The sequence below is a fragment of the Cryptomeria japonica genome, chromosome 3 (genome assembly GCF_030272615.1).
Source record: "Cryptomeria japonica chromosome 3, Sugi_1.0, whole genome shotgun sequence".
Taxonomy (NCBI): Eukaryota; Viridiplantae; Streptophyta; class Pinopsida; order Cupressales; family Cupressaceae; genus Cryptomeria; species Cryptomeria japonica.
The window spans coordinates 397737926-397748881 of record NC_081407.1 but is presented as its reverse complement, the minus strand read 5'-3'; the positions used below and the strand labels follow the sequence as shown (position 1 = coordinate 397748881).

The following is a 10956-nucleotide window of genomic DNA, read 5'->3' as shown; positions in this document are numbered from 1 at the left end:
ATGTGTAGCTTGGAGTGTGAAAGATCTGTTACAGGATATGCAGCCAGAGACCCTTCTGGTCATTTATCTCCATACAACTATATTCTTCGGTGGGTTGGCTATGATCTTCTCTTATTTAAGTTCTTTGAACTTTGATTGGCAAGTGAATGAAAGAAATTTATTTATTCATGGCATTCACTAGATCAAGCAGTCTATGGGATTCAAGATTGAAAATAATTTAATGATTTTAAAAGATCCAATCGATAAATCAGGATAACAAACAAGAGTGTTCATTAGTCTTTGTCGATCAAACTGCTTCTGTTGTAAATTTTGACCAAATAATCTGCCATCGTTTTTGTTCATTCCTCTAAAACAAAGCATTAATGTAGTATGTTTTTATGGCAGGACTCCAGGTCCCCAGTACGTGGTGCTCAGGGTCATTTTTTGTGGCATATGTCACACTGACTTGCATCAGATCAGAAATGAAAAAGGAATGTCTAATTACCCCATGGTCCCTGGGTGAGTCTATGTATATGTTAGTGATTGCTATTTTGGGGGCGGTGCTTGCTTTTTTTCAACTAAGTTCATGGTTTAAAATTTCTTTGACAACAGGTAAGAAGTTGTAGGGGTTGTGATTGAAATTGGCAAAGAAGTAGAAAAATTCAAGATAGGAGAGCATGTGGGAGTTGGTTGCATTGTTGGTTCATGCAAAAGTTGCAATGCCTGTAGTAGAAAAATGGAGCAATATTGCAGTAAGAGGATTTGGACTTACAATGGTGTCTACCCTGATGGCAAGCCTACACATGGGGGATTTTCTAGCACCATGGTTGTTGATCAAATGTAAGTATGAAAGTCAGTTGTTTTGTGTCTTTTCCTAGGCTTTGGGCATTCTATTCTGCTTCACTTAGGCTAAAAAAGTATAGTGAGTGACAGCTTTTTATGGTTTATATATATGATCTTCAGGGCAAGGTGCTACACAGGACCTATTTCGTTCTCTGTGTCTTTACCTGTTTTAGAGACTGTTTGTATGACAATTTTGTTTTAGAATTGCATTAGACAGAAAACAGTTGGGTGTAGTGTTACATCTATGGTTGATCTCATTCAAAATGGAGGCTTCTAGAACTTGGCTCTGGTTAATAACTTTATATCTTCCATGACAATGTGTAAATGTAACGATGATTCTTTTAAATCATACAGGTTTGTAGTTCACATTCCTGAAAGTTTGCCTCTGGAACAAGCAGCACCCCTGTTATGTGCTTGGGTTACAGTGTACAGTCCAATAAAGCATTTTGGATTTGCAGAGGCAGGGAAGAGATGTGGAATATTGGGGTTGGAGGGCGTAGGGCACATAGGTGTGAAGATTGCCAAGGCATTTGGGCATCATGTGACTGTTATAAGCTCTTCTAATAGGAAGAGAGAAGAGGCACTCGATGTTCTTGGTGCAGATGAATACCTTGTTAGCAATGATGCTACCCAAATGCAGGAATGTTTTACAGATGAAAGCTTATCAGCGATTCTCTTTAATGATCCCAATGGCATTTGAGGGTCAATAAGGAATGCCCATTCTTTGCTAATTTGTTTGGCTCTTGCTCAAGTTTTTATATTTGATTAATGGTAATCTTAATTCAATATTTTGTGCTCTGTACCTGGTACCATATGCTTACTTTTCAATTTGACTAGGGCAAGTTTGAGGATTCAAAAAGAGAGAAGCTGTGAGTTGTTCAATCTAACTGGTGAAAAACCAAAATATTTAATACAAAGTTAAACTAAGAATAATTCTTAAGTCACTGAATTTTTTTAAAGGTTAACTAAGGAAAGTTTAGAATAATGTTTTAAATACCATTTATATACTAATCTCCTAACAAATTTAGGATGCCATTTATAATAAGCATATAGCTCAGCAGTAGAACGAAGTATGGTTTAAATTAAAGCTTGGTCATGATGGCAAATGATTCCTAATTACTCAAAATCTATGCTTGTAGAAATCACAAAACCAAGAATTTGTACTTTGCTACTTAATCAGAAATTAAACAGTCAAGAGAGGAAGAGAAGAATAAAGAAAAGCATATTTATCCTGAAAACTTTCTGAAGATAGAAAAACCAGATTGTAGCTAAGGCAATTGCCTACTACCTATATTATTTAGTAAATTGGCATATATAGTGAGTGTGCAGATGTAATGGATACAATCTGCCCCTTGTTCTACTCAACAAGACCTTGGCTATGGATGCACTCTGCCCCATGCTCCATTAGCTGCATATCTCCATTGTTTGGCCATGCTTTTAAGGTTTAGGGTTTAGGGCCTAGGGTCTACTTTTCTTTTGTGTCTCATCTCCTAGAAATACAATACACAATTGTACTCGAGAATTCTTAAAGACGAAGATACAACATATAATTGTTCTCTTTTCCATCAATCTGGAAAGGTGCAACATATAATTGTCCTCCTATGTCCCCTGTACAAATCAATGCTATTATTTATAACCTTTTTATGACAGCAGACTCCTCCCAGGCCCAAGAAGAAATTTGACAATAATCAGAATCTGTATGGATCCTGATTGATTTGGATTCTGAGCTCTAATATGTGTACTGTCAGTAAACATGGCTGCAAATGCAGTACAGTTTCAGTGTTTTTCTTCCCTGCAACCTTGTTCAACTTTTATCTCTGCATTTAGCTTTTTGGAACCATTTATTATTCATAAAAATCCATATCTTTGCATGTTCATTACAATTTTTATGATCTATTCAGATCATTAAAACCTAAGGGTACAAAATTTGAAGGCTTGCACTAGGGGATCACATGTGCCAAACTAGTGTTTAGCTTGCCAGTGACCCATAAAACAACCTTTTTTTTCTACACATCTGATTCAGAAGTGCAGTGATCAGAATAAAAATTGAAAATATTATTATATATTTTCTTAGTTTTTCTATATGTTAGTAAATGGCATTTTTGAAAGCCTTCAGGGCATTTTTAGCCTTATCTCGTCTACAACTCTTGGAGACCTTTCCAACAAGTTAAACGGCTCGTAATTTCGAGTCCCGTGCAGAAAGTTATGCCTAGTTAAAGTTAGGACAAATTTTATATAGTTTTTTTTGAAAAATTACATAGTTTTAGATTTTATTATGTAATAAACAAATGTGACTGTTGGACTTCGATTCTCAAGGGGTCTTTGTGACCCTTGGAATCTCATGAACTTCTATATGTTGGATTTTATAGATTACTTTTTGGCTTGCTTCAATTCTATATTATCTTGTTCATCCACAACACCACAGGTTCTCACTTAGGTGTTGTCATTCGAATCCATAATTCAGATCAGTGGTATCGGAGCAAGTTCGCTCCTGTATGTCATATCACACGTGATCAACATATCAAAGATTGGGGTTGGAAACAAGGAATCCTTCAGACTACCTTCCTTTGAGACGCACACGATCACAGATGGCTAAGTTGCAGACCGATGAAGACATTAAAGCATTGGTTGTAGATGCATTAACAAAACAACGAGAATAAATGATGGAGCAGTTCAAGCAGATGCTGGAAAGTCGTGGGTCACATGCAAACCCACCATTCACAGGGTATACACCATTCAAGGTGCAAGTGAATTTCGATATACCCACCTTTCAAGGAACGATTGATGCAGATGCCGCTGATGACTGGGTTTCAAAACTGAAAAGATATTTCTCTGTCAACCAGTTCTCAGATGAAGAGAAAATAACTTTTGCTCTTCTCAAAGCTAAAAATCATGTGAAACATTCTTGGGAAGCGAAGTTAGCAACCAAAGAAACAGAAACGAGCACTACATTCATCTTTGATCAAAAACCCACATGGGGAGAATTCATGGAGCACATAAAGGAAGAATATTTTCCTGTAGATACATATGAACATAAATATATGTAGTGGCAATTGCTTCGACAGAAAAAAAGACCAAACTGTTAAAGAATATACTAATCTGTTCCATGCTTTAACAACAAAACTTGGCATCAAAGATTGTGAGAAGCGCCAAGTTTTAAAATATCAGAGTGGAATCCATAGGTATATTCAAACCGAAATGGAATTCTTGAACATAGAGAGTTTACCTAGTGCATATAAGTTTGCTACAAAAATTGAGGAGAAATTCAAATAGAAAGGAAGGAGGGATAACTTCACAAATAACATATGGAAGAGCTCCAAGGAATCTCCTCCCAATTCACCAATGGAAAAGGCATGGGGTATGAAGAAGACACAAGAGAACAATATGTGGTGTGAATTCCATAAGAGTCCCTTTCACAACACAAAAAATGCAGAACCATAAAAAGTTTAATGATGGAGACACATGAGGACAAGGAAGAACCTCAGCTGGCAGAATCTTGTCCAAAAGAAAGTCATGAACAAATCATTGAAGCTGATCCATACGCAATGGTAGCTACTGCAAAGATATTGCCTCAGGAGGATTAGGAGAGATTGTTTCACTCACAAATGTGGGTCAGAGGAGAAGCCCTGCACTTTATTGTTGATAATGGAAGTCAAAAGAATCTAATATCAACAGAGACCGTGAAAAGATTGAATCTGAAAACAACAACACATCCGCAACCCTATTCTATGGGATGGGTAAGTCAAGGGAGAGATATCCAAGTGCACCAGTAGTGTCGTATTTCCTACTCTATAAAGCCTTTCAAAGATGAAGTAATCTATGATGTGGCTCCTTTAGATGTTTGTGATGTTTTGTTGGGACAACCATATATGTACCAGCGCCATGGTGTCTATGAATCTAGACCTCGTAGCGTGACAATCAGATTAGGTGAGCAGAAATACCGAATACCAGAGGTAAACCTTGCATACACTACCTCTTTGATTAGTGCTACGCAAGGTAGGAGGCTGGTTGTCAAAACTTTAATAACTTTTTTGTTTTTAGGATTTTAGAAAAATAAATTATATGACATCGATCTACATACAATTCTTTTGAATATTAAATTTTTTTTTTTAAAATATGAAAATTTCATCAAATTGTGGTGGTCGTACACCCGATGTTTTGAAAATATACTTTATTGTTAGCTAAAAATTAATTAAAAAAAATAAGAAAAAATATTCTCATCAATATTTGGTGTCTTAGGTATCGTTTCCCAGAAGGATTTGCAAAAATTCATTTATTTGCATAAAAAAAGGGTGGCTGTACACGTGTGGTTTGGTCCTGAAACAAGCATTTTGAAAAACCGGTTTTTAAACATGCCTACTAAAAAGCGATTTCTAGCATGTGGGTATTAAAAAAATTACGTATTTGAAAACTAGACTCCGAGCATTACATTTTCTATTACTGAAGTTTTTTGAGATTCAATCTCTAAGTGCATCAAATTTTGACATCAATCGACAGAAAATTTAAAAAACAGAGAAAACACTTCCACTTTTTGTTCAAAAGTTGGATTCAACTTCTTGCAGCCGCCCTATATACAAATGTGTCACCATTTATCCCACCCCGCCTGGTTTACATACAATATTTTGAGACTGATATAATATATAAAGGTAGGGGATCCTGCAGTCGATGAACGAATATATATATATATATATATATATATATATATATATATATATATATATATATATATATATATATATATATACACACACACACACATGTATATATACATATATATACATACATACATGTGTATATATATATATACACACACATGTATGTATGTATATATATGTATATATACATGTGTGTATATATATACACATGTATGTATATATATACACATATATATACATCTACACACACACACACACACACACACACACACACACACACACATATATATATATATACATACACACATACGTATACATATACCTATATGTACACACACACACACACACACACACACACACACACACACACACACACATACACACACATGCATATATCCGAAATGATACTCATACAACTTCATTATTCAAATTTGAACAAACACCGAACTAAGTCATGTAAATCTTAAATCATTGCAATTTATGCACATGTGCATTCTAAAGTGGTGTGTGAGATTCCATCTATTTTACCAAAGCCCAAGAGCTAAAACAACTCTACTTGAACCATGTTCTCGCTTTCATCCGCATTCACCTGTTCCTACGTTCACTTGCACTCGATTGCTCATTAGCAATGACAATCCCCAATTTCGTAATAAAGATAATCCAAATCATTCAATTGCATTTAAATTTCCATCTCATTTCCATCTAATTTCACTTAAAATTTCATTTCCATTTCAATTTCATTGCATTTCCATTTCAATTTCATTTCATAAGCGAAAAATAGACATCATTTTCCTAATTAAATAATTATACATAAAAACTGTTCGTGACATTATCTCTTTCAAACTGATTATCCTAGCTAGAATTTACTTATACATTTTTAGAGAAATGTTATCTCAATTTCCAATTATTTTACACTAGTGAGTCCTCCTAAGGTTTAAGTGAACTAGATTCACCAACTTTAAAAATTAAAGTGATTGAGATTGTGAAACAATTCATGAATAGTGCTTGACTTTTTTATTTGATGTTTTTTTAGAAAAAAATTATTTTCATAGAATTTGCCCTTGAGCAGTCAAATGGCTTCTTATATTATGTTTATTATATTTAATCATTATAATTTTTTATATAAAGAGTTTTAAAAAAATATTGATTTTTTTCTTTAAATTAAGATGGTAGAAGTATCATGTTGATGATAAAAGTGATGTAAAAAAAATTGATCAAAATATATTAAAGAAATGTCATTTCTAATAAAAAAATAGTATGGATAGCATAAGTCCAAGGAAGGATGAGAACATGATTTAAAAATTCCCTCTTTTGATTAAGGTAAACACTCTTGCCCAAAGCTATGAATTGAAAACAAGTTTTGAAAGGAACCCAAAACCTTAATACAACAAAAGCAACAAGGAACAAGGAACAACCAACAAAGGGATGGGCTTAAAAATGATCCCAAAAAATTGACAAGCTACAAAGGCAATGAAGCGAGGATGTCAAACAAACATTCAAGGTAATTCAAATCCACCTTATCAAAGGGCTCTAAATAGTGTTAGGATTTGGTGTTGTACACCATTGCATAAAATGTTTTATTATAATGTTGTAGTTAAATAATTATTTAGTCGTGGTGCATCTAAGGGACGTGGTTGGCCACATTAGGTAATTATTGTTGTTTATAACTAGGTAAGATGGGTTTGGATTGCCTTAAGGCAACATCCGAACCCACATAGGACTGGGTCCTATCTTAAAGGGGTAACGTGCCCCCAAGACAAGACCGGCCCCATATCTCCACGCCACATTAAATATGCACCACACCTCAATAAACAAATTGGCGCCAAAATGATTATGGCCGACTTGGAGTATATGGGTTAAATGCTCATATAAATAAAGTTAAAATGCAAACTCAATTCATCACTTCATCTCTCATGCAATCAACGAAATAGCTCTGCAACTAAAGGTGCGAAATATATAGAAGAGGATTATGCGAACTTGTTCAAGAGGATATAAGGCATTTTGGTGCAGACTTGGTGTATTTAGAAGGGCAGATCTGATATACTAAAAGGGATCAGATCTGGAGAATCAAGCTAAGTATTGTATTGGTGCAATTAAGATTGAATACATAATCTGACCTGTGGGTCTTTAGTGCTGGGTTTTTCCTCCTTGGAGGTTTTCCCAGGGTATTTATGTTTGTCTCTTGCTCTCTTGTTTTCATTCTTGGATTTACTTGATTATGGTTTACTTAATGTTAACAAATAATTAAATGTTAGAAATCTGATTACTGAACTAGGGCACAAATTTAACATGGTATCAGAGCTAAGGTGTCACTAACTTCAGATTTTAGTAAGTCATTTGTTGCATATAGTTGCTGTTTGTTTTCAGATTAAAATGTCAGGTTTGAGGGCTGAAGATAGACTTGATGGAGCCCTTGATTTTGCTGCTTGGAAAGTCCGTATTCTATTGATCCTTGAAGAGAATGATCTGCTGAAATTCATAGAAGAAGAAAGGATATCCCCTCCCGAAGATGTTGGAGAGCTGAAGCAGTTCAAGAAAGACTCCCTCAAGGCTAGGAAGATCATAATTAAATCCATCAAGAATCATCTTGTCACTATCATATCAAAATTTGCGTCTGCCAGGGAAATGATCAAACACTTGGAAGGGATGTATGAAGTCAACAACCTCAGTAGGGCTCTTGCTCTAAGGCATCAACTTCTTCACATGAAAAATGAAAGAAGAAGACTCAATCATGGCCTACTTCCTGAAGATCAATGAACTAAAGTACAAGCTAAGGACTCTTGATTGCCAAATTTCGGATAAAGATCTTGTTATGATTGCATTAAATGGTCTACCTTATGAATGGGAACCATTCATTCATAGCATTGGTGGAAGAGTTGATCGTCCCAACTTTGAGCGTCTTCAATCTGATTGCATTGAAGAGGAATCTCGAATTGAGGTAAGAGGAAAACTCAAGAACTCTCACAAAGATGATAATCATGTTCTCTTAGCTAAATCTAGGAAAGGTGGAAATTGGAAGAAAGAAAAGAGAAGCAACCATTTTAGATCCTCCTATGATCCAAGGAAGAAGTCAAGAGATTCCTCTCACATTCGTTGCTTCAGATGTGATAAGTATGGTCACTATGCCAGAGATTGTCAGAATGATCCCAAGGAAAGGGAAGTCAATTTAAATGAAGTTGCTGAACAAAGTGAGGATTATCTTCTTATGTCTTCTCTATCAAGCAATGGTCCTACGAACAATGATACTTGGATAATTGACAGTGGTGCCTCCAGACACATCTCAGGTTTTCGTGAGCATCTTTCAGATTTGATTGAAAAGGATACCAACCTTCATGTGGTAATCGGTGATGATGCTCGATAATCGGTAAAAGGTTCTGGTACTACCTCTTTAAAACTAGATTCTGGCATTTCCTTACAACTCTGTGATATCCTTTTTGTACTTGGTATTAAAAGAAATCTTATTTCTATTTCTCCCTTAGAAGATAAGGGTTTGCAAATAGCATTTTCTGAAGGGAAAGTACTTGCTTGGTCTAAGAAATCTAATTTCAAAACTGCTCATGTTATTGGAAAAAGATGTGATAGTTTATATAAGCTTGCATCTAATCCAGTTCAAGCTCTCATCCACGAGGCCCCTGAATCATGTGAGCTATGGCATAGAAGACTTGGACATCTACACTTTCAAGCTCTTCCCACTCTCGGTAAAATGGTTAAAGGTATGGCTAAACATAGTTTACCTCATGATGATGCTTGTAAAGGTTGTGCAATGTGTAAGAATGTAAAGAACCCCTTTCATAATAGTGATAGTAGGGCTAAAGAAAAGTTAGAACTTATTCATTCAGATTTATGTGGTCCTATGTCTGTAGCATCTCCTAGCGGCTTCCTTTATTATGTTATCTTCATAGATGATTTCTCTAGGAAAACATGGATTTACTTTCTTAAATCTAAAGAGTCTGAAGAAGTCCTAAACAAATTTAAAGAATTCAAAGCCTTAGTTGAAAACACTACAGGAAATCGAATTAAATGTTTAAGGTCTGATAATGGAGGTGAGTACACCTCAGGTAGTTTCTATGATTTCTGTATTAAGGCAGGAATTAAGAGGGAGTTATGTGTTCCCTACAATCCTCAACAAAATGGAGTTGCTGAAAGAAAGAACAAAACCATTGTTGAAGTTGCAAGAGCCATGATTCATGATCAAGACTTGCAACCTTTTTTATGGGCGAAAGCATCCAAAACAACAATTTACATTCAAAATAGATGTCCTCATCGTGCTCTAAAGGATGTAACTCCTGAAGAAGCCTTTACAGGAATCAAACCTGACATCAACCACCTAAGGATATTCGGGAGCCCGGTGTATGTTCATGTCCCTAAAGAAAAACGAACCAAGTTGGATCCCTCTGGAAAGAAAGACATCTTAGTGGGATACAGTGAATCTTCCAAAGCCTTCAGGATCTACATTTCAGGTCAAAGGTATGTTGAGGTAAGTAGAGATGTAACTTTTGAAGAAGATATTGCTTTCAAAAGATCTAAAGGCTCATTATCTGATAATAATGATATGGTGATTGAAAATCAAGATTCAAAAGTTGATGCTAACCTTGAGATATAGAAGGATTCCACTGCCCTTCCGGATCAGGAAGTTCAGGATGACCCAGCAGAACCCATGTACTCTACTGATATACTTAAGGATATTGTGGTCTGCAAGAAGAGACCACTTTGGGTTAGAAACACGATTCAAGATGCCGAAGGATTTGCTGCTCCCAGAGGAACCTTTAGAGATAGCAAGTGACTCCAAAATCACGCCAACTATATTTCTATGATGTGTAATATCATTGAGTCTGAACCTCACAATGTCGAAGAAGCTATGTCCCATCATGCTTGGAAATCAGCCATGGATGAAGAGTATGGGTCTATCATCAAGAATGATGTCTAGGACATTGTACCCAGACCCAACGGTAAGTCTGTTGTTTCTTCTAAATAGTTGTTTAAAATTAAGCATAATGTTGATGGCAGTATTGAAAAATATAAAGCTAGATTTGTAGCTCGTGGTTTTTCTAAAAAAGAAGGAATAGATTATGAAGAAACTTTTGCTCCTATTGCTAGATATACTTCTATTAGATCCATAATAGCTATTACTGTAGCCAAAGGTTGGGAGCTACATCAAATGGACGTTAAGACAACCTTCATCAATGGTGTCATTGAGGAAGAAGTCTATATTGAGCAACCAGAAGGTTATGTAATCCATAAAAGAGATTCTCACGTTTGCAGATTGAAGAAAGCCTTATATAGGCTCGAACAGGGTCCTCGTGCTTGGTATGAAAGAATTGATAAGTACTTACTAAGCTTAGGATTTCGTAAGAATGATGTTGATGCTAACATTTACTTAAAGATTTATAATGATGATATGCTTATTTTGGTTTTGTATGTGGATGATTTATTTCTCACTGGTGAAAATAAATTAATCATAAGATGTAAGAAAGAATTA

At 35.4% G+C, this 10956-nt stretch overlaps 1 pseudogene; it reads left to right on the top strand.

Annotated features, from left to right (window-relative positions):
• LOC131047932 (probable cinnamyl alcohol dehydrogenase 7/8) lies at positions 1 to 1522 on the top strand (annotated as a pseudogene).
• Positions 1523 to 10956: the final 9434 nt, after the last annotated feature.